This window comes from Schistocerca piceifrons, chromosome 1 (genome assembly GCF_021461385.2).
Source record: "Schistocerca piceifrons isolate TAMUIC-IGC-003096 chromosome 1, iqSchPice1.1, whole genome shotgun sequence".
NCBI classification, from domain to species: Eukaryota; Metazoa; Arthropoda; class Insecta; order Orthoptera; family Acrididae; genus Schistocerca; species Schistocerca piceifrons.
Genome location: NC_060138.1, coordinates 456,737,126 through 456,764,445, shown reverse-complemented (window position 1 = coordinate 456,764,445; position 27,320 = coordinate 456,737,126). Strand labels below are relative to the sequence as shown.

General features: G+C 53.1%; 35 non-coding genes across 35 annotated transcripts; all 35 read left to right on the top strand.

Annotated features, from left to right (window-relative positions):
• Positions 1-235: 235 nt before the first annotated feature.
• Positions 236-317, top strand: Trnal-uag. Its single transcript has one exon. It is a non-coding gene; the product is annotated as a tRNA-Leu (tRNA).
• Positions 318-762: 445 nt separating this feature from the next.
• Trnae-cuc lies at positions 763-834 on the top strand. Its single transcript has one exon. It is a non-coding gene; the product is annotated as a tRNA-Glu (tRNA).
• A 386-nt stretch (positions 835-1,220) lies between these two features.
• On the top strand, positions 1,221-1,292 carry Trnah-gug. The gene has a single exon. It is a non-coding gene; the product is annotated as a tRNA-His (tRNA).
• A 7,409-nt stretch (positions 1,293-8,701) lies between these two features.
• Positions 8,702-8,773, top strand: Trnae-cuc. The gene has a single exon. It is a non-coding gene; the product is annotated as a tRNA-Glu (tRNA).
• Positions 8,774-9,159: 386 nt separating this feature from the next.
• On the top strand, positions 9,160-9,231 carry Trnah-gug. Its single transcript has one exon. It is a non-coding gene; the product is annotated as a tRNA-His (tRNA).
• A 747-nt stretch (positions 9,232-9,978) lies between these two features.
• Trnal-uag lies at positions 9,979-10,060 on the top strand. The gene has a single exon. It is a non-coding gene; the product is annotated as a tRNA-Leu (tRNA).
• Positions 10,061-10,505: 445 nt separating this feature from the next.
• Positions 10,506-10,577, top strand: Trnae-cuc. The gene has a single exon. It is a non-coding gene; the product is annotated as a tRNA-Glu (tRNA).
• Positions 10,578-10,963: 386 nt separating this feature from the next.
• On the top strand, positions 10,964-11,035 carry Trnah-gug. The gene has a single exon. It is a non-coding gene; the product is annotated as a tRNA-His (tRNA).
• Positions 11,036-11,782: 747 nt separating this feature from the next.
• Positions 11,783-11,864, top strand: Trnal-uag. The gene has a single exon. It is a non-coding gene; the product is annotated as a tRNA-Leu (tRNA).
• Positions 11,865-12,309: 445 nt separating this feature from the next.
• Trnae-cuc lies at positions 12,310-12,381 on the top strand. Its single transcript has one exon. It is a non-coding gene; the product is annotated as a tRNA-Glu (tRNA).
• Positions 12,382-12,767: 386 nt separating this feature from the next.
• Positions 12,768-12,839, top strand: Trnah-gug. The gene has a single exon. It is a non-coding gene; the product is annotated as a tRNA-His (tRNA).
• A 747-nt stretch (positions 12,840-13,586) lies between these two features.
• Trnal-uag lies at positions 13,587-13,668 on the top strand. The gene has a single exon. It is a non-coding gene; the product is annotated as a tRNA-Leu (tRNA).
• Positions 13,669-14,113: 445 nt separating this feature from the next.
• On the top strand, positions 14,114-14,185 carry Trnae-cuc. The gene has a single exon. It is a non-coding gene; the product is annotated as a tRNA-Glu (tRNA).
• A 386-nt stretch (positions 14,186-14,571) lies between these two features.
• On the top strand, positions 14,572-14,643 carry Trnah-gug. Its single transcript has one exon. It is a non-coding gene; the product is annotated as a tRNA-His (tRNA).
• A 747-nt stretch (positions 14,644-15,390) lies between these two features.
• Trnal-uag lies at positions 15,391-15,472 on the top strand. Its single transcript has one exon. It is a non-coding gene; the product is annotated as a tRNA-Leu (tRNA).
• A 445-nt stretch (positions 15,473-15,917) lies between these two features.
• Positions 15,918-15,989, top strand: Trnae-cuc. Its single transcript has one exon. It is a non-coding gene; the product is annotated as a tRNA-Glu (tRNA).
• Positions 15,990-16,375: 386 nt separating this feature from the next.
• On the top strand, positions 16,376-16,447 carry Trnah-gug. The gene has a single exon. It is a non-coding gene; the product is annotated as a tRNA-His (tRNA).
• Positions 16,448-17,194: 747 nt separating this feature from the next.
• On the top strand, positions 17,195-17,276 carry Trnal-uag. Its single transcript has one exon. It is a non-coding gene; the product is annotated as a tRNA-Leu (tRNA).
• A 445-nt stretch (positions 17,277-17,721) lies between these two features.
• Trnae-cuc lies at positions 17,722-17,793 on the top strand. Its single transcript has one exon. It is a non-coding gene; the product is annotated as a tRNA-Glu (tRNA).
• Positions 17,794-18,179: 386 nt separating this feature from the next.
• On the top strand, positions 18,180-18,251 carry Trnah-gug. The gene has a single exon. It is a non-coding gene; the product is annotated as a tRNA-His (tRNA).
• Positions 18,252-18,998: 747 nt separating this feature from the next.
• Trnal-uag lies at positions 18,999-19,080 on the top strand. Its single transcript has one exon. It is a non-coding gene; the product is annotated as a tRNA-Leu (tRNA).
• A 445-nt stretch (positions 19,081-19,525) lies between these two features.
• Positions 19,526-19,597, top strand: Trnae-cuc. The gene has a single exon. It is a non-coding gene; the product is annotated as a tRNA-Glu (tRNA).
• A 386-nt stretch (positions 19,598-19,983) lies between these two features.
• On the top strand, positions 19,984-20,055 carry Trnah-gug. The gene has a single exon. It is a non-coding gene; the product is annotated as a tRNA-His (tRNA).
• A 747-nt stretch (positions 20,056-20,802) lies between these two features.
• Positions 20,803-20,884, top strand: Trnal-uag. Its single transcript has one exon. It is a non-coding gene; the product is annotated as a tRNA-Leu (tRNA).
• Positions 20,885-21,329: 445 nt separating this feature from the next.
• Positions 21,330-21,401, top strand: Trnae-cuc. The gene has a single exon. It is a non-coding gene; the product is annotated as a tRNA-Glu (tRNA).
• A 386-nt stretch (positions 21,402-21,787) lies between these two features.
• Positions 21,788-21,859, top strand: Trnah-gug. Its single transcript has one exon. It is a non-coding gene; the product is annotated as a tRNA-His (tRNA).
• A 747-nt stretch (positions 21,860-22,606) lies between these two features.
• On the top strand, positions 22,607-22,688 carry Trnal-uag. Its single transcript has one exon. It is a non-coding gene; the product is annotated as a tRNA-Leu (tRNA).
• Positions 22,689-23,133: 445 nt separating this feature from the next.
• Trnae-cuc lies at positions 23,134-23,205 on the top strand. Its single transcript has one exon. It is a non-coding gene; the product is annotated as a tRNA-Glu (tRNA).
• Positions 23,206-23,591: 386 nt separating this feature from the next.
• On the top strand, positions 23,592-23,663 carry Trnah-gug. Its single transcript has one exon. It is a non-coding gene; the product is annotated as a tRNA-His (tRNA).
• A 747-nt stretch (positions 23,664-24,410) lies between these two features.
• Positions 24,411-24,492, top strand: Trnal-uag. The gene has a single exon. It is a non-coding gene; the product is annotated as a tRNA-Leu (tRNA).
• A 445-nt stretch (positions 24,493-24,937) lies between these two features.
• Trnae-cuc lies at positions 24,938-25,009 on the top strand. Its single transcript has one exon. It is a non-coding gene; the product is annotated as a tRNA-Glu (tRNA).
• Positions 25,010-25,395: 386 nt separating this feature from the next.
• Trnah-gug lies at positions 25,396-25,467 on the top strand. Its single transcript has one exon. It is a non-coding gene; the product is annotated as a tRNA-His (tRNA).
• Positions 25,468-26,214: 747 nt separating this feature from the next.
• On the top strand, positions 26,215-26,296 carry Trnal-uag. Its single transcript has one exon. It is a non-coding gene; the product is annotated as a tRNA-Leu (tRNA).
• A 445-nt stretch (positions 26,297-26,741) lies between these two features.
• Positions 26,742-26,813, top strand: Trnae-cuc. Its single transcript has one exon. It is a non-coding gene; the product is annotated as a tRNA-Glu (tRNA).
• A 386-nt stretch (positions 26,814-27,199) lies between these two features.
• Positions 27,200-27,271, top strand: Trnah-gug. The gene has a single exon. It is a non-coding gene; the product is annotated as a tRNA-His (tRNA).
• Positions 27,272-27,320: the final 49 nt, after the last annotated feature.

Here is a 27,320-nt window from a genome sequence, read left to right as displayed (position 1 = left end):
AACCTGGTCACGGCACGAAAACGTCTCTTGACGCTGTCTCCTTAACTGCGACAGCTACAGACAAGTGGCGTCGCTACCGTACGGCGGGCACGGCTTTTTCTTGCCGTGGACGGCCTAAAGAGACGCTTCCAGTGGGAGAGCAGCGGAAATACATGGCACGGCGATTGCCAAGATACTTCCATTTCGAAGTGATCTTTGTAGTACAAACGAAACGTTTTGCCGCTGCTGATCCAACGGTAACGTGGCCGAGCGGTCTAAGGCGCTGGTTTTAGGCACCAGTCTCTCCGGAGGCGTGGGTTCGAATCCCACCGTTGCCACTTTTTACGTCTCATTTTTGTGCCGTTGCGGTGTGTCCTCGTGGGGTAGGACGCAGCTCTTGTGACGCGCGTGTTGTGTAGGTAGCGTGGCCGAGCGGTCTAAGGCGCTGGTTTCAGGCACCATTCTCTTCGGAGGCGTGGGTTCCAATCCCACAGCTGCCGAACGTGTAATGTTTCCTGTGTCGAAGGCAGATGCACTCATTGCCCGCAAAGGAAACAGCACAACAAGGCGTGAGCGTCTGCTTGGTGAATTGTCGTAGAACAGTGCGTGGTGCAACGACAGGATTTGTAGGCACCTTTTGCTCTCATCATTGCTGGCGTTCGTCTCCACGAAATGCGTCCGGAGCACGCCGTTCTATAACGCGAGAGAGTGGATTTTTTACAGTTGTCGTCAGTTAACCGTGGGCGGCTGCTGCGTTCGCTGGAAAGAGCACTGCCGTCGTTGTCCGGTGTGGTCTAGTGGCTAGGATACCTGGCTCTCACCCAGGAGGCCCGGGTTCGATTCCCGGTACCGGAATTGCGCGTTTTTGTTGCTCCTCCTATGCGACTTGTCTCGACTTTGCTCGACTGACGCTACGCTGACGCGTGCAGAAAGCTACGTTAAGTATGACTCGCGGCAACACCTGACGGCGAGAGAGATGCGGCGTCTATCCACTTGTTATCGAGCCACATACCGGTACCTGTAGTCAAGAGGCTTGGAGGACTGCAAGACATTGCCACGGAGGTGAATGCAGCTAACCACTGTAGTTAGAGTCCTGACAGCGCAGGCACGTTCATTTGCTCGTATACATGTGATGGAGACCGTGTCTGACACTGCTGTGGCGTACACCTTGGCCTAGGCTTTGCTGGGTATCGCCACTTGCATTGCAGCCAGCTGCCTTCGCGGGCGCCTCCGTGGCCATGGCCGTGATCGTCTAGTGGTTAGGACATTGCGTTGTGGCCGCAATAACCCAGGTTCGAATCCTGGTCACGGCAATTTTGAAAGTTTTGCCTTGCTGCCGTTGCAATGGCGAGTACTCGAAATGACAGTACTCTCTTGATTTTTTCACTCGTGTTCCGCAGGCCGCAGTTAGCACTACCACTTCATCCCCAACACGTAATGTCGCCTCCCAGAGCGCAGACGTCCGCTGCTCTCTATAGTCGAAAAGGGCAGTCGTTTGAAGTGCGATGGATGAGCAGCCAGTCCCAGCAGAACAGGAAGCTGTGGCGTGCACTGTTTCTACAAATGCTAGGAACACTGGCGCACCAAGCAGCGCATGTAGCGTGGCCGAGCGCTTTAAGGCGCTGGTTTAAGGCACCAGTCTCTCTGTAGGCGCGGTTTCGAATCCCGTAGCTGCCGGGGGTTTTGATGTGATCGCGTTAACCTGCCGCTTTTCCTTCAAGTGTAACCTCCTTGAGCTCACATATGTTTGATACATGGAGCATTCTAGCTCCGCCTGACAGTTACAGCTACGATACTTTAGTGGTTAAGGAAAGCGCAGGTTCGAAACCTGGTCACGGCACGAAAACGTCTCATGACGCTGTCTCCTTAACTGCGACAGCTACAGACAAGTGGCGTCGCTACCGTACGGCGGGCACGGCTTTTTCTTGCCGTGGATGGCCTAAAGAGACGCTTCCAGTGGGAGAGCAGCGGAAATACATGGCACGGCGATTGCCAAGATACTTCCATTTCGAAGTGATCTTTGTAGTACAAACGAAACGTTTTGCCGCTGCTGATCCAACGGTAACGTGGCCGAGCGGTCTAAGGCGCTGGTTTTAGGCACCAGTCTCTTCGGAGTCGTGGGCCCGAACACATCGCGCGCTCGCTCCGGCGTGTCGGGCGGTGTTTACGTGTGCTTCGCGGTCGGCGGCGGTTCATCGCGGTGACTGTTTCTTCGCTGCACTAGTCAGCTGAACTGTAAGTTAACATGGATTCCGAAGACCGAGAAAATAATATCCAATGCGAGTTTGATAGAAACGTAACCCGACCGTCTGCTTTTGAAATTCATTCGTGGATGAAAAATGACTTGAAAATTCCTGAAAGTGATGTGTTAGGCTTGCAATTAGACGCGTTCCTGAACTCTTTGTTTGTAAAATTGAAATGTCCGGAATTGTGCGATGCCCTTGTCAGTGAAAACGGTGGCGTACGTAAATTCAAACACTCTGATGGGACAATTAGCAATGTGACTCTGTCGAATGCTGGATTTGGTATTCGAAATGTTCGGGTATTCAATCTGCCGTTTGAGACTAGGAATGAGACAATAGCTCGTAGCCTTATGCCTTATGGCACAGTTTTGTCGATTACGAAGGAAAAGTGGTCGTCCGCTTACATATATCAGGTTGAGAACGGTATCCGTAGTGTCAAGATGATTGTGAGGAAGCACGTTCCCTCGTTTTTGGTTATGGCCGGCCACCGAGCTTTTATTTCGTATAGTGGTCAGCCGCAAACGTGTTCCTATTGCAATGCCACCGACCATTTTCGGCAAAATTGTCCTCGGCGTAGGCGCCCTGTGCAGCTAGCGCCCCGTGGGCAAGATGACGACGCGTCGTACGCGGCCGTGTTGTTAGGTGTTCCCCGTTCACCGGCACGTTCCGCAGAAACGGCAACGCCTTTAGTTGATGCGGTCGCGATGGATGTCGATGCCACTGCAACCGGACTTGATTCTGTTCAAAACATGTCCGTTTCTTCTCAGTCAGTTCCCGTAGCTACTGTATTGCTTCCGCCTCCGGCTGGGCCAGTAGTTCCGGAGCGGACCGGATCAGAACCCGTTCAGGTGGTTACCCCCCCTGTTGCTGTTGTGGATTCGTCACCTTTTACCTCCGTGCTTCAGGGTGTTCCGGACGCGGCTCCTGCCTCACAGGAACCAAAGCCAAGGCGTGAAAGTGTTTCGGAGAGGCGTGGCAATACTGACCGCTTCCGCAGTGCCAGTAGTTCGCGGATTTTAGACACACGGTCTTTTTCTCGCGGAGAACGCAGCCCGTCTCCGGAATGGAAGCAGGTTCCCCGTCCGAAGTCAAAACAAAAACAAAAATCTGTGCAAAAGCCGGCGCACAAGCCCTTGCCCCGCCCCGTAGTCGAATCACGGCCGTCGGTTGCGACGGGGCGTCGTCCACAGCGTCCTGTGGCGAGCAGTCAGCCGGCGCCTACGACAAGTGTGTCGGCAGACAGGCGGGAACAGGTTGTCCAGCAGTTAAAGGAAATGTTGCACCACTCTGATGTAAATCTAGCAATGGACACTACGACGTCTCAGGCAACGAACCCGGCACAACTTTCGGTTAAGCGTAAGGCGGAAGACACCCCCCAGCGTCGCACGCGTCCCCCTTCACAGGATTCCGCGTCCGCACCTCCCACACAAGAACCGCCTACTTCAGCTGCACCGTTTGAACGTTGTGACTGGGCGGACGATATGGAGGAGGAGGGTGGGTCCACTTCTGTCGTCTAATTTGTTTTCTTTGTTTTTCCCTGTTGTTTATGGTAGCAAGCCCTCCATCAGTTGTGGCTACTATTAATCTTAATAAGTTGGAGTCGCCTGTGAAGTTTGCAAGTTTTGTGGGTTTTATAAATTACATTGCTGCTGATGTAGTGTTTTTGCAGGAGGTTGTGATAGATATACTTCACTCCATTCCGGGCTATCAAGTGCTCTTGAACTTTGATATCGAGTGTAATTGTGGTACTGCCATTTTAATTCGTGTTGGTCATGATTATAGTAATGTCGCTACAATTCCTAACGGTCGTGGTGTAGCCTGCACGATCAACAACGTACGATATATTAACGTGTACGCCCCTTCTGGTGCCGACGGGCAGCCACGTCGCCGTGTGTTTTATAGCAGTGACATTTGTCACCTTTTACAGGGCCCCCACCTGCCCGTAGTCATGGGCGGCGATTTTAATTGCGTGCTGGACGATAGAGATCAGGAGCCACGGCCTTATAAATGCCTAGAATTACAGACGCTCGTTACTGAGATGAATTTAATTGACTCGTGGTGTTATTTACACCCGCGGGACGTGGGCTTTACTTTCTTTTATCCCACGGGAAGGAGTCGGCTCGATAGGATTTATGTTTCTCGTGATAAACAGCACTGTCTTACGGACTCCTCTGTTCACCCCGTGATTTTTTCCGATCATTGTGCGTATGTCTGCCGCTTTCATTCTCTATTGGCGGGTAAACCCCGCGCCAGTCGATTATGGAAGTTTAATGTGCGACATCTCTCACACCCACATTTTGCGCCGGTTATCGTGCGTGTGTGGCAGAGGGTGCTAAAATATCGCGGTCTATATGCCTCCACTTTGTCTTGGTGGGTCGAATTTGTTAAGCCGGCACTACGCAAGGCCATCCTGGAGTTCGGTCAGGATGTTGCTCACTGGGAGCGTTCTACATTGCACTTTTACGAGAGCTGTTTAAATGATGCCATCCACCTGCACACAACTAATCCCGCTCTTCGGATGGCGACAATTCGGCGTATCAAACTCCGTCTTCTGGATTTGAAAAGGGAATCGTTACGCGGATCTGTCGTACGGAGCCGAGCCCCCGGGGCGCTTGCTGATGAAGCGCCTTCCGTGTTTCATCAGCTGCGCGAACGCCGGCGCGCGAAGCGACGTTACGTCACAGAGCTGGAATCAGCTGACGGTGCGCGGCTTAATAGCCAGGCGGCAATTCTTGCCGAGGCCCACCGTCACTTCATCGAACTTTTCAGTGAGAAATACACTGATACTGCCGCGATTTCAGAGCTTCTCCACGACGTTCCGTACGTCTTATCCGTAGCGGATCGCCGTCGCCTCACAGAAAACTTTACTGTGGACGAAGTGAGTGATGTCCTAAAACTGTGTTCCCAGAATAAATCACCGGGCGCTGATGGGTTGCCACCGGAATTTTATTTGCATTTTTGGCACTTGTTTGGCTCGGCCCTGACTGATGTTTTTAATGAAATTTTAAATGGTGTGGATGTTCCTGCGTCCTTCCTGGAAGGGATTGTGGTCTTGGCTCCTAAGGTTCCAGTCGCCAGGAAACTGTGCAATCTTAGACCCATCACCCTTCTTAATGGTGACTACAAACTCTTCACCAAATGTGTCTCCTCACGCTTGAAGCTGGTCATGAAAAAACTGATTAGTCCCTTTCAATACTGTGCAGTGCCTCAACGCACTCTCTATGGTGCTGTGTCCACATACCGAGATGCCATTGCCTATGCTTCGACGAATAGGATTCCTTTTGGCATTTTATCCATCGATTTTGCAATGGCTTTTGACAGAGTTAGCCACCTATATCTCCGGCGAGTGCTCCAGAAGTTTGGTTTCGGTGTAAAGTATATAACTATGATTTTTAACCTTTTCAAAAATTCCACCTCACGGATTAGTATCAATGGATTTTTGTCGGAACCTGTTCCGCTCTGCTGTTCAGTCAAACAAGGGTGCCCTCTGTCAATGGCGCTTTACGCAATCTCCTTAGATCCTTTGTTGCGTAAGTTGCACAGTGTTTGTAGGGGAATCCGTATTGGGGATGAGAAGCACGTTTGTCGCGCCTATGCTGACGACCTTGGCCTCTTGGTGTCCTCGGCTACCGATTTTGATACAATACGCGCTGTTCTTACACAGTATGAACGTGCATCCGGTGCGAGCATCAATACCCGTAAGACGGTTTTTCTGCCTATTTATGCAGCGACACGTGGCTTCAAACGCCCATGGTTTACAGTGAAGCAGGAACACAAGATTTTGGGTGTTCGCTTTCAAGCCAATCTGTTACAGACTGCGTCCTACAACTGGCGTATTGTCTTAAATGGCATACGTGCTATGGCTAGCCTGTCCGCTACTCGCACCCTTGCATTAACACAGCGGGTGATTTTAATAAATGTTTTCTTGCTCAGCAAAGCCTGGTACCTCGCACAATTATTTCAGGTACCCAAGAATTTGGGCAGAGCCATAACACAGGCAGTCTATTGGCTACTGTGGCGGGGACATATTTTCAAGGTGTCTTACGAAACATGTACTTTACCGCGCGAACAGGGTGGGCTCGGGCTCATTCATTTTGCTATATGAAAGCCGCAGCGTTGCTCCTTCATCGGACGAGCGTCACTATTGAACAGGATCCGTCGAGCCCCACAGCTGTTCTGTTCGCTATTCATCGTCCACTTTCTGACGTAGCACCTCTAGACCCGACTACAATACCGTTTCAGCTGCGTTATGTTCGAGAATACTACATTCAAAAAAGTTATCTCGCCGCCGACGTACTCGACCCTCGCACACGGACTGTGAAACGTGTCTACCAGGGACTAAGAGGACGGCCAGTCGGTAATAAGATGGAGGCGCGCTACCCGCGATCTGCGTGGAGGACGGTGTGGGCTCATGTTCACGCTCCTTTCCTGTCAGCGGACGTCAGCAGCTTTTGGTACCAAGTGGTTAACCGAATTCTGCCCACCAACGAAAAGCTGCGCCGCATTCACTTATCTCCATCGAGCTTGTGTGAAGACTGTCGCCAAGACGACACCTTAGAACATCGTTTCGTGTGCCTGAGGTCACAGTCGGCTTGGAACATTGCCGTCAGGATGCTCGCACTTATCAACCGGACCAGCGCTGCCGCCTTTTCTGCGGACACGGCATTGATCCCGGACTTCAACCCATATCCGCATACGAAGCGTGCCGCCACTGCGTGGATCGTGGCTCACACTGTGTTCGCCCTCCTGCAATTGCGACTTACGGACGACTATGCCTATCTGGTTTATTTGTCCACGCAACATGACCTCACTAAAACCAGGAAAGACTATGACAAAATCTTTGCCAATTTTCTGCACATTGCACTCGCATTTGCCCACGACAAACTGTTGTAAGCAACACTTCACTGCTGCGACTTTTCTTTACTTCTGTGTTTTGCATTGTCTCCGGGCCCGGATACATAGTTAATGCAAATTGAATACTACAGGAACAGTGAATCATTCAACAAGTACGATGCTTACGCTTGTGCCGGACTGCAACGTGGAAACGACGACGAAAAGTTTAACACAGTTTTATCCTGTGTTCGTGTGTGTTTGTGTTTCGTTGTGGTTTAGTGATTTCTTTATGTTTTATTTATTTTTTTTTTACACCGTCTGGTTCCTCCGTCATCGGCGTACATTCAAGGATGCGCTACGCACCGCGCTGCCACGGAGATTGTTTGGTTTTGAAGAAAAGAGGATTTTTTACTTTCTTTTTCTTACGTCGGAGAGGATTGTGTTTTCCTTCTCGTTTTCCGCCGGACAGTTTTCGGAAAGTTCGGGAGTCTACTCATTCCTTTGACATGTGTGGATACTTTTAAATTTTTGTGACTTTTTTCATTACTTATTTTAATGGCCGCTCCGAAGCATTTTGAACAACAAATCATGGGACGTGTGAAGGGTGTTCCTTCCCTGTGACTGAGAGGACTAACTCAGGCAGTTTTGATTTTTTATACTTTTTTTCAATTTTATTCTTTCCTTTACTGAATTTAGGTGGACAGCGCCTCATGCGCTGTTATTCTTTCATTTTTTATTTTAAGGCGTGTAGGCGCAAAGCTACTGCTTGCTGTCATTATAGGCCTGCACTTTCACTTCAAGAGGTTTTAGTTTTCCTTCGATGCTTCGTTCGCGGTGAACAGCCACAAGAAACTTTCCTCAACGCAATCCAGTATCTCCGATTTCATCACTTCATCTTGAACACCAACGTCTTCCAAGGAACCATACCGAGAAGTTTACGGTTTTCAACTGAATGGACAGTGCAACAATTCGTCTTTTCTATTTGCAAGCAGCACCGTTTTATTTTATAGCTGAAGAAGCTCGCCGAAGAAGGCAAAATTGGAGAGCGCAAGGCCGGGCTATAAGGGGAGTTGGGAGGCCCGAAAAAAAAAAAAAAAAAAAGCTGCCAATTTTTACTTCTCGTTTTTGTGCCATTGCGGTGTGGTATAAATTAAAAAAAAAAAAAAAAAAAAAAAAAGTAAAAAAAAAAAAAAAGTTGCCACTTTTTACGTCTCATTTTTGTGCCGTTGCGGTGTGTCCTCGTGGGGTAGGACGCCGCTCTTGTGACGCGCGTGTTGTGTAGGTAGCGTGGCCGAGCGGTCTAAGGCGCTGGTTTCAGGCACCATTCTCTTCGGAGGCGTGGGTTCCAATCCCACAGCTGCCGAACGTGTAATGTTTCCTGTGTCGAAGGCAGATGCACTCATTGCCCGCAAAGGAAACAGCACAACAAGGCGTGAGCGTCTGCTTGGTGAATTGTCGTAGAACAGTGCGTGGTGCAACGACAGGATTTGTAGGCACCTTTTGCTCTCATCATTGCTGGCGTTCGTCTCCACGAAATGCGTCCGGAGCACGCCGTTCTATAACGCGAGAGAGTGGATTTTTTACAGTTGTCGTCAGTTAACCGTGGGCGGCTGCTGCGTTCGCTGGAAAGAGCACTGCCGTCGTTGTCCGGTGTGGTCTAGTGGCTAGGATACCTGGCTCTCACCCAGGAGGCCCGGGTTCGATTCCCGGTACCGGAATTGCGCGTTTTTGTTGCTCCTCCTACGCGACTTGTCTCGACTTTGCTCGACTGACGCTACGCTGACGCGTGCAGAAAGCTACGTTAAGTATGACTCGCGGCAACACCTGACGGCGAGAGAGATGCGGCGTCTATCCACTTGTTATCGAGCCACATACCGGTACCTGTAGTCAAGAGGCTTGGAGGACTGCAAGACATTGCCACGGAGGTGAATGCAGCTAACCACTGTAGTTAGAGTCCTGACAGCGCAGGCACGTTCATTTGCTCGTATACATGTGATGGAGACCGTGTCTGACACTGCTGTGGCGTACACCTTGGCCTAGGCTTTGCTGGGTATCGCCACTTGCATTGCAGCCAGCTGCCTTCGCGGGCGCCTCCGTGGCCATGGCCGTGATCGTCTAGTGGTTAGGACATTGCGTTGTGGCCGCAATAACCCAGGTTCGAATCCTGGTCACGGCAATTTTGAAAGTTTTGCCTTGCTGCCGTTGCAATGGCGAGTACTCGAAATGACAGTACTCTCTTGATTTTTTCACTCGTGTTCCGCAGGCCGCAGTTAGCACTACCACTTCATCCCCAACACGTAATGTCGCCTCCCAGAGCGCAGACGTCCGCTGCTCTCTATAGTCGAAAAGGGCAGTCGTTTGAAGTGCGATGGATGAGCAGCCAGTCCCAGCAGAACAGGAAGCTGTGGCGTGCACTGTTTCTACAAATGCTAGGAACACTGGCGCACCAAGCAGCGCATGTAGCGTGGCCGAGCGCTTTAAGGCGCTGGTTTAAGGCACCAGTCTCTCTGTAGGCGCGGTTTCGAATCCCGTAGCTGCCGGGGGTTTTGATGTGATCGCGTTAACCTGCCGCTTTTCCTTCAAGTGTAACCTCCTTGAGCTCACATATGTTTGATACATGGAGCATTCTAGCTCCGCCTGACAGTTACAGCTACGATACTTTAGTGGTTAAGGAAAGCGCAGGTTCGAAACCTGGTCACGGCACGAAAACGTCTCTTGACGCTGTATCCTTAACTGCGACAGCTACAGACAAGTGGCGTCGCTACCATACGGCGGGCACGGCTTTTTCTTGCTGTGGATGGCATAAAGAGACGCTTCCAGTGGGAGAGCAGCGGAAATACATGGCACGGCGATTGCCAAGATACTTCCATTTCGAAGTGATCTTTGTAGTACAAACGAAACGTTTTGCCGCTGCTGATCCAACGGTAACGTGGCCGAGCGGTCTAAGGCGCTGGTTTTAGGCACCAGTCTCTCCGGAGGCGTGGGTACGAATCCCACCGTTGCCACTTTTTACGTCTCATTTTTGTGCCGTTGCGGTGTGTCCTCGTGGGGTAGGACGCAGCTCTTGTGACGCGCGTGTTGTGTAGGTAGCGTGGCCGAGCGGTCTAAGGCGCTGGTTTCAGGCACCATTCTCTTCGGAGGCGTGGGTTCCAATCCCACAGCTGCCGAACGTGTAATGTTTCCTGTGTCGAAGGCAGATGCACTCATTGCCCGCAAAGGAAACAGCACAACAAGGCGTGAGCGTCTGCTTGGTGAATTGTCGTAGAACAGTGCGTGGTGCAACGACAGGATTTGTAGGCACCTTTTGCTCTCATCATTGCTGGCGTTCGTCTCCACGAAATGCGTCCGGAGCACGCCGTTCTATAACGCGAGAGAGTGGATTTTTTACAGTTGTCGTCAGTTAACCGTGGGCGGCTGCTGCGTTCGCTGGAAAGAGCACTGCCGTCGTTGTCCGGTGTGGTCTAGTGGCTAGGATACCTGGCTCTCACCCAGGAGGCCCGGGTTCGATTCCCGGTACCGGAATTGCGCGTTTTTGTTGCTCCTCCTATGCGACTTGTCTCGACTTTGCTCGACTGACGCTACGCTGACGCGTGCAGAAAGCTACGTTAAGTATGACTCGCGGCAACACCTGACGGCGAGAGAGATGCGGCGTCTATCCACTTGTTATCGAGCCACATACCGGTACCTGTAGTCAAGAGGCTTGGAGGACTGCAAGACATTGCCACGGAGGTGAATGCAGCTAACCACTGTAGTTAGAGTCCTGACAGCGCAGGCACGTTCATTTGCTCGTATACATGTGATGGAGACCGTGTCTGACACTGCTGTGGCGTACACCTTGGCCTAGGCTTTGCTGGGTATCGCCACTTGCATTGCAGCCAGCTGCCTTCGCGGGCGCCTCCGTGGCCATGGCCGTGATCGTCTAGTGGTTAGGACATTGCGTTGTGGCCGCAATAACCCAGGTTCGAATCCTGGTCACGGCAATTTTGAAAGTTTTGCCTTGCTGCCGTTGCAATGGCGAGTACTCGAAATGACAGTACTCTCTTGATTTTTTCACTCGTGTTCCGCAGGCCGCAGTTAGCACTACCACTTCATCCCCAACACGTAATGTCGCCTCCCAGAGCGCAGACGTCCGCTGCTCTCTGTAGTCGAAAAGGGCAGTCGTTTGAAGTGCGATGGATGAGCAGCCAGTCCCAGCAGAACAGGAAGCTGTGGCGTGCACTGTTTCTACAAATGCTAGGAACACTGGCGCACCAAGCAGCGCATGTAGCGTGGCCGAGCGCTTTAAGGCGCTGGTTTAAGGCACCAGTCTCTCTGTAGGCGCGGTTTCGAATCCCGTAGCTGCCGGGGGTTTTGATGTGATCGCGTTAACCTGCCGCTTTTCCTTCAAGTGTAACCTCCTTGAGCTCACATATGTTTGATACATGGAGCATTCTAGCTCCGCCTGACAGTTACAGCTACGATACTTTAGTGGTTAAGGAAAGCGCAGGTTCGAAACCTGGTCACGGCACGAAAACGTCTCTTGACGCTGTCTCCTTAACTGCGACAGCTACAGACAAGTGGCGTCGCTACCATACGGCGGGCACGGCTTTTTCTTGCCGTGGATGGCCTAAAGAGACGCTTCCAGTGGGAGAGCAGCGGAAATACATGGCACGGCGATTGCCAAGATACTTCCATTTCGAAGTGATCTTTGTAGTACAAACGAAACGTTTTGCCGCTGCTGATCCAACGGTAACGTGGCCGAGCGGTCTAAGGCGCTGGTTTTAGGCACCAGTCTCTCCGGAGGCGTGGGTACGAATCCCACCGTTGCCACTTTTTACGTCTCATTTTTGTGCCGTTGCGGTGTGTCCTCGTGGGGTAGGACGCAGCTCTTGTGACGCGCGTGTTGTGTAGGTAGCGTGGCCGAGCGGTCTAAGGCGCTGGTTTCAGGCACCATTCTCTTCGGAGGCGTGGGTTCCAATCCCACAGCTGCCGAACGTGTAATGTTTCCTGTGTCGAAGGCAGATGCACTCATTGCCCGCAAAGGAAACAGCACAACAAGGCGTGAGCGTCTGCTTGGTGAATTGTCGTAGAACAGTGCGTGGTGCAACGACAGGATTTGTAGGCACCTTTTGCTCTCATCATTGCTGGCGTTCGTCTCCACGAAATGCGTCCGGAGCACGCCGTTCTATAACGCGAGAGAGTGGATTTTTTACAGTTGTCGTCAGTTAACCGTGGGCGGCTGCTGCGTTCGCTGGAAAGAGCACTGCCGTCGTTGTCCGGTGTGGTCTAGTGGCTAGGATACCTGGCTCTCACCCAGGAGGCCCGGGTTCGATTCCCGGTACCGGAATTGCGCGTTTTTGTTGCTCCTCCTACGCGACTTGTCTCGACTTTGCTCGACTGACGCTACGCTGACGCGTGCAGAAAGCTACGTTAAGTATGACTCGCGGCAACACCTGACGGCGAGAGAGATGCGGCGTCTATCCACTTGTTATCGAGCCACATACCGGTACCTGTAGTCAAGAGGCTTGGAGGACTGCAAGACATTGCCACGGAGGTGAATGCAGCTAACCACTGTAGTTAGAGTCCTGACAGCGCAGGCACGTTCATTTGCTCGTATACATGTGATGGAGACCGTGTCTGACACTGCTGTGGCGTACACCTTGGCCTAGGCTTTGCTGGGTATCGCCACTTGCATTGCAGCCAGCTGCCTTCGCGGGCGCCTCCGTGGCCATGGCCGTGATCGTCTAGTGGTTAGGACATTGCGTTGTGGCCGCAATAACCCAGGTTCGAATCCTGGTCACGGCAATTTTGAAAGTTTTGCCTTGCTGCCGTTGCAATGGCGAGTACTCGAAATGACAGTACTCTCTTGATTTTTTCACTCGTGTTCCGCAGGCCGCAGTTAGCACTACCACTTCATCCCCAACACGTAATGTCGCCTCCCAGAGCGCAGACGTCCGCTGCTCTCTATAGTCGAAAAGGGCAGTCGTTTGAAGTGCGATGGATGAGCAGCCAGTCCCAGCAGAACAGGAAGCTGTGGCGTGCACTGTTTCTACAAATGCTAGGAACACTGGCGCACCAAGCAGCGCATGTAGCGTGGCCGAGCGCTTTAAGGCGCTGGTTTAAGGCACCAGTCTCTCTGTAGGCGCGGTTTCGAATCCCGTAGCTGCCGGGGGTTTTGATGTGATCGCGTTAACCTGCCGCTTTTCCTTCAAGTGTAACCTCCTTGAGCTCACATATGTTTGATACATGGAGCATTCTAGCTCCGCCTGACAGTTACAGCTACGATACTTTAGTGGTTAAGGAAAGCGCAGGTTCGAAACCTGGTCACGGCACGAAAACGTCTCTTGACGCTGTATCCTTAACTGCGACAGCTACAGACAAGTGGCGTCGCTACCATACGGCGGGCACGGCTTTTTCTTGCTGTGGATGGCCTAAAGAGACGCTTCCAGTGGGAGAGCAGTGGAAATACATGGCACGGCGATTGCCAAGATACTTCCATTTCGAAGTGATCTTTGTAGTACAAACGAAACGTTTTGCCGCTGCTGATCCAACGGTAACGTGGCCGAGCGGTCTAAGGCGCTGGTTTTAGGCACCAGTCTCTCCGGAGGCGTGGGTACGAATCCCACCGTTGCCACTTTTTACGTCTCATTTTTGTGCCGTTGCGGTGTGTCCTCGTGGGGTAGGACGCAGCTCTTGTGACGCGCGTGTTGTGTAGGTAGCGTGGCCGAGCGGTCTAAGGCGCTGGTTTCAGGCACCATTCTCTTCGGAGGCGTGGGTTCCAATCCCACAGCTGCCGAACGTGTAATGTTTCCTGTGTCGAAGGCAGATGCACTCATTGCCCGCAAAGGAAACAGCACAACAAGGCGTGAGCGTCTGCTTGGTGAATTGTCGTAGAACAGTGCGTGGTGCAACGACAGGATTTGTAGGCACCTTTTGCTCTCATCATTGCTGGCGTTCGTCTCCACGAAATGCGTCCGGAGCACGCCGTTCTATAACGCGAGAGAGTGGATTTTTTACAGTTGTCGTCAGTTAACCGTGGGCGGCTGCTGCGTTCACTGGAAAGAGCACTGCCGTCGTTGTCCGGTGTGGTCTAGTGGCTAGGATACCTGGCTCTCACCCAGGAGGCCCGGGTTCGATTCCCGGTACCGGAATTGCGCGTTTTTGTTGCTCCTCCTATGCGACTTGTCTCGACTTTGCTCGACTGACGCTACGCTGACGCGTGCAGAAAGCTACGTTAAGTATGACTCGCGGCAACACCTGACGGCGAGAGAGATGCGGCGTCTATCCACTTGTTATCGAGCCACATACCGGTACCTGTGGTCAAGAGGCTTGGAGGACTGCAAGACATTGCCACGGAGGTGAATGCAGCTAACCACTGTAGTTAGAGTCCTGACAGCGCAGGCACGTTCATTTGCTCGTATACATGTGATGGAGACCGTGTCTGACACTGCTGTGGCGTACACCTTGGCCTAGGCTTTGCTGGGTATCGCCACTTGCATTGCAGCCAGCTGCCTTCGCGGGCGCCTCCGTGGCCATGGCCGTGATCGTCTAGTGGTTAGGACATTGCGTTGTGGCCGCAATAACCCAGGTTCGAATCCTGGTCACGGCAATTTTGAAAGTTTTGCCTTGCTGCCGTTGCAATGGCGAGTACTCGAAATGACAGTACTCTCTTGATTTTTTCACTCGTGTTCCGCAGGCCGCAGTTAGCACTACCACTTCATCCCCAACACGTAATGTCGCCTCCCAGAGCGCAGACGTCCGCTGCTCTCTATAGTCGAAAAGGGCAGTCGTTTGAAGTGCGATGGATGAGCAGCCAGTCCCAGCAGAACAGGAAGCTGTGGCGTGCACTGTTTCTACAAATGCTAGGAACACTGGCGCACCAAGCAGCGCATGTAGCGTGGCCGAGCGCTTTAAGGCGCTGGTTTAAGGCACCAGTCTCTCTGTAGGCGCGGTTTCGAATCCCGTAGCTGCCGGGGGTTTTGATGTGATCGCGTTAACCTGCCGCTTTTCCTTCAAGTGTAACCTCCTTGAGCTCACATATGTTTGATACATGGAGCATTCTAGCTCCGCCTGACAGTTACAGCTACGATACTTTAGTGGTTAAGGAAAGCGCAGGTTCGAAACCTGGTCACGGCACGAAAACGTCTCTTGACGCTGTATCCTTAACTGCGACAGCTACAGACAAGTGGCGTCGCTACCATACGGCGGGCACGGCTTTTTCTTGCTGTGGATGGCCTAAAGAGACGCTTCCAGTGGGAGAGCAGTGGAAATACATGGCACGGCGATTGCCAAGATACTTCCATTTCGAAGTGATCTTTGTAGTACAAACGAAACGTTTTGCCGCTGCTGATCCAACGGTAACGTGGCCGAGCGGTCTAAGGCGCTGGTTTTAGGCACCAGTCTCTCCGGAGGCGTGGGTACGAATCCCACCGTTGCCACTTTTTACGTCTCATTTTTGTGCCGTTGCGGTGTGTCCTCGTGGGGTAGGACGCAGCTCTTGTGACGCGCGTGTTGTGTAGGTAGCGTGGCCGAGCGGTCTAAGGCGCTGGTTTCAGGCACCATTCTCTTCGGAGGCGTGGGTTCCAATCCCACAGCTGCCGAACGTGTAATGTTTCCTGTGTCGAAGGCAGATGCACTCATTGCCCGCAAAGGAAACAGCACAACAAGGCGTGAGCGTCTGCTTGGTGAATTGTCGTAGAACAGTGCGTGGTGCAACGACAGGATTTGTAGGCACCTTTTGCTCTCATCATTGCTGGCGTTCGTCTCCACGAAATGCGTCCGGAGCACGCCGTTCTATAACGCGAGAGAGTGGATTTTTTACAGTTGTCGTCAGTTAACCGTGGGCGGCTGCTGCGTTCACTGGAAAGAGCACTGCCGTCGTTGTCCGGTGTGGTCTAGTGGCTAGGATACCTGGCTCTCACCCAGGAGGCCCGGGTTCGATTCCCGGTACCGGAATTGCGCGTTTTTGTTGCTCCTCCTATGCGACTTGTCTCGACTTTGCTCGACTGACGCTACGCTGACGCGTGCAGAAAGCTACGTTAAGTATGACTCGCGGCAACACCTGACGGCGAGAGAGATGCGGCGTCTATCCACTTGTTATCGAGCCACATACCGGTACCTGTGGTCAAGAGGCTTGGAGGACTGCAAGACATTGCCACGGAGGTGAATGCAGCTAACCACTGTAGTTAGAGTCCTGACAGCGCAGGCACGTTCATTTGCTCGTATACATGTGATGGAGACCGTGTCTGACACTGCTGTGGCGTACACCTTGGCCTAGGCTTTGCTGGGTATCGCCACTTGCATTGCAGCCAGCTGCCTTCGCGGGCGCCTCCGTGGCCATGGCCGTGATCGTCTAGTGGTTAGGACATTGCGTTGTGGCCGCAATAACCCAGGTTCGAATCCTGGTCACGGCAATTTTGAAAGTTTTGCCTTGCTGCCGTTGCAATGGCGAGTACTCGAAATGACAGTACTCTCTTGATTTTTTCACTCGTGTTCCGCAGGCCGCAGTTAGCACTACCACTTCATCCCCAACACGTAATGTCGCCTCCCAGAGCGCAGACGTCCGCTGCTCTCTGTAGTCGAAAAGGGCAGTCGTTTGAAGTGCGATGGATGAGCAGCCAGTCCCAGCAGAACAGGAAGCTGTGGCGTGCACTGTTTCTACAAATGCTAGGAACACTGGCGCACCAAGCAGCGCATGTAGCGTGGCCGAGCGCTTTAAGGCGCTGGTTTAAGGCACCAGTCTCTCTGTAGGCGCGGTTTCGAATCCCGTAGCTGCCGGGGGTTTTGATGTGATCGCGTTAACCTGCCGCTTTTCCTTCAAGTGTAACCTCCTTGAGCTCACATATGTTTGATACATGGAGCATTCTAGCTCCGCCTGACAGTTACAGCTACGATACTTTAGTGGTTAAGGAAAGCGCAGGTTCGAAACCTGGTCACGGCACGAAAACGTCTCTTGACGCTGTCTCCTTAACTGCGACAGCTACAGACAAGTGGCGTCGCTACCATACGGCGGGCACGGCTTTTTCTTGCCGTGGATGGCCTAAAGAGACGCTTCCAGTGGGAGAGCAGCGGAAATACATGGCACGGCGATTGCCAAGATACTTCCATTTCGAAGTGATCTTTGTAGTACAAACGAAACGTTTTGCCGCTGCTGATCCAACGGTAACGTGGCCGAGCGGTCTAAGGCGCTGGTTTTAGGCACCAGTCTCTCCGGAGGCGTGGGTACGAATCCCACCGTTGCCACTTTTTACGTCTCATTTTTGTGCCGTTGCGGTGTGTCCTCGTGGGGTAGGACGCAGCTCTTGTGACGCGCGTGTTGTGTAGGTAGCGTGGCCGAGCGGTCTAAGGCGCTGGTTTCAGGCACCATTCTCTTCGGAGGCGTGGGTTCCAATCCCACAGCTGCCGAACGTGTAATGTTTCCTGTGTCGAAGGCAGATGCACTCATTGCCCGCAAAGGAAACAGCACAACAAGGCGTGAGCGTCTGCTTGGTGAATTGTCGTAGAACAGTGCGTGGTGCAACGACAGGATTTGTAGGCACCTTTTGCTCTCATCATTGCTGGCGTTCGTCTCCACGAAATGCGTCCGGAGCACGCCGTTCTATAACGCGAGAGAGTGGATTTTTTACAGTTGTCGTCAGTTAACCGTGGGCGGCTGCTGCGTTCGCTGGAAAGAGCACTGCCGTCGTTGTCCGGTGTGGTCTAGTGGCTAGGATACCTGGCTCTCACCCAGGAGGCCCGGGTTCGATTCCCGGTACCGGAATTGCGCGTTTTTGTTGCTCCTCCTATGCGACTTGTCTCGACTTTGCTCGACTGACGCTACGCTGACGCGTGCAGAAAGCTACGTTAAGTATGACTCGCGGCAACACCTGACGGCGAGAGAGATGCGGCGTCTATCCACTTGTTATCGAGCCACATACCGGTACCTGTAGTCAAGAGGCTTGGAGGACTGCAAGACATTGCCACGGAGGTGAATGCAGCTAACCACTGTAGTTAGAGTCCTGACAGCGCAGGCACGTTCATTTGCTCGTATACATGTGATGGAGACCGTGTCTGACACTGCTGTGGCGTACACCTTGGCCTAGGCTTTGCTGGGTATCGCCACTTGCATTGCAGCCAGCTGCCTTCGCGGGCGCCTCCGTGGCCATGGCCGTGATCGTCTAGTGGTTAGGACATTGCGTTGTGGCCGCAATAACCCAGGTTCGAATCCTGGTCACGGCAATTTTGAAAGTTTTGCCTTGCTGCCGTTGCAATGGCGAGTACTCGAAATGACAGTACTCTCTTGATTTTTTCACTCGTGTTCCGCAGGCCGCAGTTAGCACTACCACTTCATCCCCAACACGTAATGTCGCCTCCCAGAGCGCAGACGTCCGCTGCTCTCTATAGTCGAAAAGGGCAGTCGTTTGAAGTGCGATGGATGAGCAGCCAGTCCCAGCAGAACAGGAAGCTGTGGCGTGCACTGTTTCTACAAATGCTAGGAACACTGGCGCACCAAGCAGCGCATGTAGCGTGGCCGAGCGCTTTAAGGCGCTGGTTTAAGGCACCAGTCTCTCTGTAGGCGCGGTTTCGAATCCCGTAGCTGCCGGGGGTTTTGATGTGATCGCGTTAACCTGCCGCTTTTCCTTCAAGTGTAACCTCCTTGAGCTCACATATGTTTGATACATGGAGCATTCTAGCTCCGCCTGACAGTTACAGCTACGATACTTTAGTGGTTAAGGAAAGCGCAGGTTCGAAACCTGGTCACGGCACGAAAACGTCTCTTGACGCTGTATCCTTAACTGCGACAGCTACAGACAAGTGGCGTCGCTACCATACGGCGGGCACGGCTTTTTCTTGCTGTGGATGGCCTAAAGAGACGCTTCCAGTGGGAGAGCAGTGGAAATACATGGCACGGCGATTGCCAAGATACTTCCATTTCGAAGTGATCTTTGTAGTACAAACGAAACGTTTTGCCGCTGCTGATCCAACGGTAACGTGGCCGAGCGGTCTAAGGCGCTGGTTTTAGGCACCAGTCTCTCCGGAGGCGTGGGTACGAATCCCACCGTTGCCACTTTTTACGTCTCATTTTTGTGCCGTTGCGGTGTGTCCTCGTGGGGTAGGACGCAGCTCTTGTGACGCGCGTGTTGTGTAGGTAGCGTGGCCGAGCGGTCTAAGGCGCTGGTTTCAGGCACCATTCTCTTCGGAGGCGTGGGTTCCAATCCCACAGCTGCCGAACGTGTAATGTTTCCTGTGTCGAAGGCAGATGCACTCATTGCCCGCAAAGGAAACAGCACAACAAGGCGTGAGCGTCTGCTTGGTGAATTGTCGTAGAACAGTGCGTGGTGCAACGACAGGATTTGTAGGCACCTTTTGCTCTCATCATTGCTGGCGTTCGTCTCCACGAAATGCGTCCGGAGCACGCCGTTCTATAACGCGAGAGAGTGGATTTTTTACAGTTGTCGTCAGTTAACCGTGGGCGGCTGCTGCGTTCACTGGAAAGAGCACTGCCGTCGTTGTCCGGTGTGGTCTAGTGGCTAGGATACCTGGCTCTCACCCAGGAGGCCCGGGTTCGATTCCCGGTACCGGAATTGCGCGTTTTTGTTGCTCCTCCTATGCGACTTGTCTCGACTTTGCTCGACTGACGCTACGCTGACGCGTGCAGAAAGCTACGTTAAGTATGACTCGCGGCAACACCTGACGGCGAGAGAGATGCGGCGTCTATCCACTTGTTATCGAGCCACATACCGGTACCTGTGGTCAAGAGGCTTGGAGGACTGCAAGACATTGCCACGGAGGTGAATGCAGCTAACCACTGTAGTTAGAGTCCTGACAGCGCAGGCACGTTCATTTGCTCGTATACATGTGATGGAGACCGTGTCTGACACTGCTGTGGCGTACACCTTGGCCTAGGCTTTGCTGGGTATCGCCACTTGCATTGCAGCCAGCTGCCTTCGCGGGCGCCTCCGTGGCCATGGCCGTGATCGTCTAGTGGTTAGGACATTGCGTTGTGGCCGCAATAACCCAGGTTCGAATCCTGGTCACGGCAATTTTGAAAGTTTTGCCTTGCTGCCGTTGCAATGGCGAGTACTCGAAATGACAGTACTCTCTTGATTTTTTCACTCGTGTTCCGCAGGCCGCAGTTAGCACTACCACTTCATCCCCAACACGTAATGTCGCCTCCCAGAGCGCAGACGTCCGCTGCTCTCTATAGTCGAAAAGGGCAGTCGTTTGAAGTGCGATGGATGAGCAGCCAGTCCCAGCAGAACAGGAAGCTGTGGCGTGCACTGTTTCTACAAATGCTAGGAACACTGGCGCACCAAGCAGCGCATGTAGCGTGGCCGAGCGCTTTAAGGCGCTGGTTTAAGGCACCAGTCTCTCTGTAGGCGCGGTTTCGAATCCCGTAGCTGCCGGGGGTTTTGATGTGATCGCGTTAACCTGCCGCTTTTCCTTCAAGTGTAACCTCCTTGAGCTCACATATGTTTGATACATGGAGCATTCTAGCTCCGCCTGACAGTTACAGCTACGATACTTTAGTGGTTAAGGAAAGCGCAGGTTCGAAACCTGGTCACGGCACGAAAACGTCTCTTGACGCTGTATCCTTAACTGCGACAGCTACAGACAAGTGGCGTCGCTACCATACGGCGGGCACGGCTTTTTCTTGCTGTGGATGGCCTAAAGAGACGCTTCCAGTGGGAGAGCAGTGGAAATACATGGCACGGCGATTGCCAAGATACTTCCATTTCGAAGTGATCTTTGTAGTACAAACGAAACGTTTTGCCGCTGCTGATCCAACGGTAACGTGGCCGAGCGGTCTAAGGCGCTGGTTTTAGGCACCAGTCTCTCCGGAGGCGTGGGTACGAATCCCACCGTTGCCACTTTTTACGTCTCATTTTTGTGCCGTTGCGGTGTGTCCTCGTGGGGTAGGACGCAGCTCTTGTGACGCGCGTGTTGTGTAGGTAGCGTGGCCGAGCGGTCTAAGGCGCTGGTTTCAGGCACCATTCTCTTCGGAGGCGTGGGTTCCAATCCCACAGCTGCCGAACGTGTAATGTTTCCTGTGTCGAAGGCAGATGCACTCATTGCCCGCAAAGGAAACAGCACAACAAGGCGTGAGCGTCTGCTTGGTGAATTGTCGTAGAACAGTGCGTGGTGCAACGACAGGATTTGTAGGCACCTTTTGCTCTCATCATTGCTGGCGTTCGTCTCCACGAAATGCGTCCGGAGCACGCCGTTCTATAACGCGAGAGAGTGGATTTTTTACAGTTGTCGTCAGTTAACCGTGGGCGGCTGCTGCGTTCACTGGAAAGAGCACTGCCGTCGTTGTCCGGTGTGGTCTAGTGGCTAGGATACCTGGCTCTCACCCAGGAGGCCCGGGTTCGATTCCCGGTACCGGAATTGCGCGTTTTTGTTGCTCCTCCTATGCGACTTGTCTCGACTTTGCTCGACTGACGCTACGCTGACGCGTGCAGAAAGCTACGTTAAGTATGACTCGCGGCAACACCTGACGGCGAGAGAGATGCGGCGTCTATCCACTTGTTATCGAGCCACATACCGGTACCTGTGGTCAAGAGGCTTGGAGGACTGCAAGACATTGCCACGGAGGTGAATGCAGCTAACCACTGTAGTTAGAGTCCTGACAGCGCAGGCACGTTCATTTGCTCGTATACATGTGATGGAGACCGTGTCTGACACTGCTGTGGCGTACACCTTGGCCTAGGCTTTGCTGGGTATCGCCACTTGCATTGCAGCCAGCTGCCTTCGCGGGCGCCTCCGTGGCCATGGCCGTGATCGTCTAGTGGTTAGGACATTGCGTTGTGGCCGCAATAACCCAGGTTCGAATCCTGGTCACGGCAATTTTGAAAGTTTTGCCTTGCTGCCGTTGCAATGGCGAGTACTCGAAATGACAGTACTCTCTTGATTTTTTCACTCGTGTTCCGCAGGCCGCAGTTAGCACTACCACTTCATCCCCAACACGTAATGTCGCCTCCCAGAGCGCAGACGTCCGCTGCTCTCTGTAGTCGAAAAGGGCAGTCGTTTGAAGTGCGATGGATGAGCAGCCAGTCCCAGCAGAACAGGAAGCTGTGGCGTGCACTGTTTCTACAAATGCTAGGAACACTGGCGCACCAAGCAGCGCATGTAGCGTGGCCGAGCGCTTTAAGGCGCTGGTTTAAGGCACCAGTCTCTCTGTAGGCGCGGTTTCGAATCCCGTAGCTGCCGGGGGTTTTGATGTGATCGCGTTAACCTGCCGCTTTTCCTTCAAGTGTAACCTCCTTGAGCTCACATATGTTTGATACATGGAGCATTCTAGCTCCGCCTGACAGTTACAGCTACGATACTTTAGTGGTTAAGGAAAGCGCAGGTTCGAAACCTGGTCACGGCACGAAAACGTCTCTTGACGCTGTCTCCTTAACTGCGACAGCTACAGACAAGTGGCGTCGCTACCATACGGCGGGCACGGCTTTTTCTTGCCGTGGATGGCCTAAAGAGACGCTTCCAGTGGGAGAGCAGCGGAAATACATGGCACGGCGATTGCCAAGATACTTCCATTTCGAAGTGATCTTTGTAGTACAAACGAAACGTTTTGCCGCTGCTGATCCAACGGTAACGTGGCCGAGCGGTCTAAGGCGCTGGTTTTAGGCACCAGTCTCTCCGGAGGCGTGGGTACGAATCCCACCGTTGCCACTTTTTACGTCTCATTTTTGTGCCGTTGCGGTGTGTCCTCGTGGGGTAGGACGCAGCTCTTGTGACGCGCGTGTTGTGTAGGTAGCGTGGCCGAGCGGTCTAAGGCGCTGGTTTCAGGCACCATTCTCTTCGGAGGCGTGGGTTCCAATCCCACAGCTGCCGAACGTGTAATGTTTCCTGTGTCGAAGGCAGATGCACTCATTGCCCGCAAAGGAAACAGCACAACAAGGCGTGAGCGTCTGCTTGGTGAATTGTCGTAGAACAGTGCGTGGTGCAACGACAGGATTTGTAGGCACCTTTTGCTCTCATCATTGCTGGCGTTCGTCTCCACGAAATGCGTCCGGAGCACGCCGTTCTATAACGCGAGAGAGTGGATTTTTTACAGTTGTCGTCAGTTAACCGTGGGCGGCTGCTGCGTTCGCTGGAAAGAGCACTGCCGTCGTTGTCCGGTGTGGTCTAGTGGCTAGGATACCTGGCTCTCACCCAGGAGGCCCGGGTTCGATTCCCGGTACCGGAATTGCGCGTTTTTGTTGCTCCTCCTATGCGACTTGTCTCGACTTTGCTCGACTGACGCTACGCTGACGCGTGCAGAAAGCTACGTTAAGTATGACTCGCGGCAACACCTGACGGCGAGAGAGATGCGGCGTCTATCCACTTGTTATCGAGCCACATACCGGTACCTGTAGTCAAGAGGCTTGGAGGACTGCAAGACATTGCCACGGAGGTGAATGCAGCTAACCACTGTAGTTAGAGTCCTGACAGCGCAGGCACGTTCATTTGCTCGTATACATGTGATGGAGACCGTGTCTGACACTGCTGTGGCGTACACCTTGGCCTAGGCTTTGCTGGGTATCGCCACTTGCATTGCAGCCAGCTGCCTTCGCGGGCGCCTCCGTGGCCATGGCCGTGATCGTCTAGTGGTTAGGACATTGCGTTGTGGCCGCAATAACCCAGGTTCGAATCCTGGTCACGGCAATTTTGAAAGTTTTGCCTTGCTGCCGTTGCAATGGCGAGTACTCGAAATGACAGTACTCTCTTGATTTTTTCACTCGTGTTCCGCAGGCCGCAGTTAGCACTACCACTTCATCCCCAACACGTAATGTCGCCTCCCAGAGCGCAGACGTCCGCTGCTCTCTGTAGTCAAAAAGGGCAGTCATTTGAAGTGCGATGGATGAGCAGCCAGTCCCAGCAGAACAGGAAGCTGTGGCGTGCACTGTTTCTACAAATGCTAGGAACACTGGCGCACCAAGCAGCGCATGTAGCGTGGCCGAGCGCTTTAAGGCGCTGGTTTAAGGCACCAGTCTCTCTGTAGGCGCGGTTTCGAATCCCGTAGCTGCCGGGGGTTTTGATGTGATCGCGTTAACCTGCCGCTTTTCCTTCAAGTGTAACCTCCTTGAGCTCACATATGTTTGATACATGGAGCATTCTAGCTCCGCCTGACAGTTACAGCTACGATACTTTAGTGGTTAAGGAAAGCGCAGGTTCGAAACCTGGTCACGGCACGAAAACGTCTCTTGACGCTGTCTCCTTAACTGCGACAACTACAGACAAGTGGCGTCGCTACCATACGGCGGGCACGGCTTTTTCTTGCCGTGGATGGCCTAAAGAGACGCTTCCAGTGGGAGAGCAGCGGAAATACATGGCACGGCGATTGCCAAGATACTTCCATTTCGAAGTGATCTTTGTAGTACAAACGAAACGTTTTGCCGCTGCTGATCCAACGGTAACGTGGCCGAGCGGTCTAAGGCGCTGGTTTTAGGCACCAGTCTCTCCGGAGGCGTGGGTTCGAATCCCACCGTTGCCACTTTTTACGTCTCATTTTTGTGCCGTTGCGGTGTGTCCTCGTGGGGTAGGACGCAGCTCTTGTGACGCGCGTGTTGTGTAGGTAGCGTGGCCGAGCGGTCTAAGGCGCTGGTTTCAGGCACCATTCTCTTCGGAGGCGTGGGTTCCAATCCCACAGCTGCCGAACGTGTAATGTTTCCTGTGTCGAAGGCAGATGCACTCATTGCCCGCAAAGGAAACAGCACAACAAGGCGTGAGCGTCTGCTTGGTGAATTGTCGTAGAACAGTGCGTGGTGCAACGACAGGATTTGTAGGCACCTTTTGCTCTCATCATTGCTGGCGTTCGTCTCCACGAAATGCGTCCGGAGCACGCCGTTCTATAACGCGAGAGAGTGGATTTTTTACAGTTGTCGTCAGTTAACCGTGGGCGGCTGCTGCGTTCGCTGGAAAGAGCACTGCCGTCGTTGTCCGGTGTGATCTAGTGGCTAGGATACCTGGCTCTCACCCAGGAGGCCCGGGTTCGATTCCCGGTACCGGAATTGCGCGTTTTTGTTGCTCCTCCTATGCGACTTGTCTCGACTTTGCTCGACTGACGCTACGCTGACGCGTGCAGAAAGCTACGTTAAGTATGACTCGCGGCAACACCTGACGGCGAGAGAGATGCGGCGTCTATCCACTTGTTATCGAGCCACATACCGGTACCTGTAGTCAAGAGGCTTGGAGGACTGCAAGACATTGCCACGGAGGTGAATGCAGCTAACCACTGTAGTTAGAGTCCTGACAGCGCAGGCACGTTCATTTGCTCGTATACATGTGATGGAGACCGTGTCTGACACTGCTGTGGCGTACACCTTGGCCTAGGCTTTGCTGGGTATCGCCACTTGCATTGCAGCCAGCTGCCTTCGCGGGCGCCTCCGTGGCCATGGCCGTGATCGTCTAGTGGTTAGGACATTGCGTTGTGGCCGCAATAACCCAGGTTCGAATCCTGGTCACGGCAATTTTGAAAGTTTTGCCTTGCTGCCGTTGCAATGGCGAGTACTCGAAATGACAGTACTCTCTTGATTTTTTCACTCGTGTTCCGCAGGCCGCAGTTAGCACTACCACTTCATCCCCAACACGTAATGTCGCCTCCCAGAGCGCAGACGTCCGCTGCTCTCTGTAGTCAAAAAGGGCAGTCGTTTGAAGTGCGATGGATGAGCAGCCAGTCCCAGCAGAACAGGAAGCTGTGGCGTGCACTGTTTCTACAAATGCTAGGAACACTGGCGCACCAAGCAGCGCATGTAGCGTGGCCGAGCGCTTTAAGGCGCTGGTTTAAGGCACCAGTCTCTCTGTAGGCGCGGTTTCGAATCCCGTAGCTGCCGGGGGTTTTGATGTGATCGCGTTAACCTGCCGCTTTTCCTTCAAGTGTAACCTCCTTGAGCTCACATATGTTTGATACATGGAGCATTCTAGCTCCGCCTGACAGTTACAGCTACGATACTTTAGTGGTTAAGGAAAGCGCAGGTTCGAAACCTGGTCACGGCACGAAAACGTCTCTTGACGCTGTCTCCTTAACTGCGACAGCTACAGACAAGTGGCGTCGCTACCATACGGCGGGCACGGCTTTTTCTTGCCGTGGATGGCCTAAAGAGACGCTTCCAGTGGGAGAGCAGCGGAAATACATGGCACGGCGATTGCCAAGATACTTCCATTTCGAAGTGATCTTTGTAGTACAAACGAAACGTTTTGCCGCTGCTGATCCAACGGTAACGTGGCCGAGCGGTCTAAGGCGCTGGTTTTAGGCACCAGTCTCTCCGGAGGCGTGGGTTCGAATCCCACCGTTGCCACTTTTTACGTCTCATTTTTGTGCCGTTGCGGTGTGTCCTCGTGGGGTAGGACGCAGCTCTTGTGACGCGCGTGTTGTGTAGGTAGCGTGGCCGAGCGGTCTAAGGCGCTGGTTTCAGGCACCATTCTCTTCGGAGGCGTGGGTTCCAATCCCACAGCTGCCGAACGTGTAATGTTTCCTGTGTCGAAGGCAGATGCACTCATTGCCCGCAAAGGAAACAGCACAACAAGGCGTGAGCGTCTGCTTGGTGAATTGTCGTAGAACAGTGCGTGGTGCAACGACAGGATTTGTAGGCACCTCTTGCTCTCATCATTGCTGGCGTTCGTCTCCACGAAATGCGTCCGGAGCACGCCGTTCTATAACGCGAGAGAGTGGATTTTTTACAGTTGTCGTCAGTTAACCGTGGGCGGCTGCTGCGTTCGCTGGAAAGAGCACTGCCGTCGTTGTCCGGTGTGGTCTAGTGGCTAGGATACCTGGCTCTCACCCAGGAGGCCCGGGTTCGATTCCCGGTACCGGAATTGCGCGTTTTTGTTGCTCCTCCTATGCGACTTGTCTCGACTTTGCTCGACTGACGCTACGCTGACGCGTGCAGAAAGCTACGTTAAGTATGACTCGCGGCAACACCTGACGGCGAGAGAGATGCGGCGTCTATCCACTTGTTATCGAGCCACATACCGGTACCTGTAGTCAAGAGGCTTGGAGGACTGCAAGACATTGCCACGGAGGTGAATGCAGCTAACCACTGTAGTTAGAGTCCTGACAGCGCAGGCACGTTCATTTGCTCGTATACATGTGATGGAGACCGTGTCTGACACTGCTGTGGCGTACACCTTGGCCTAGGCTTTGCTGGGTATCGCCACTTGCATTGCAGCCAGCTGCCTTCGCGGGCGCCTCCGTGGCCATGGCCGTGATCGTCTAGTGGTTAGGACATTGCGTTGTGGCCGCAATAACCCAGGTTCGAATCCTGGTCACGGCAATTTTGAAAGTTTTGCCTTGCTGCCGTTGCAATGGCGAGTACTCGAAAT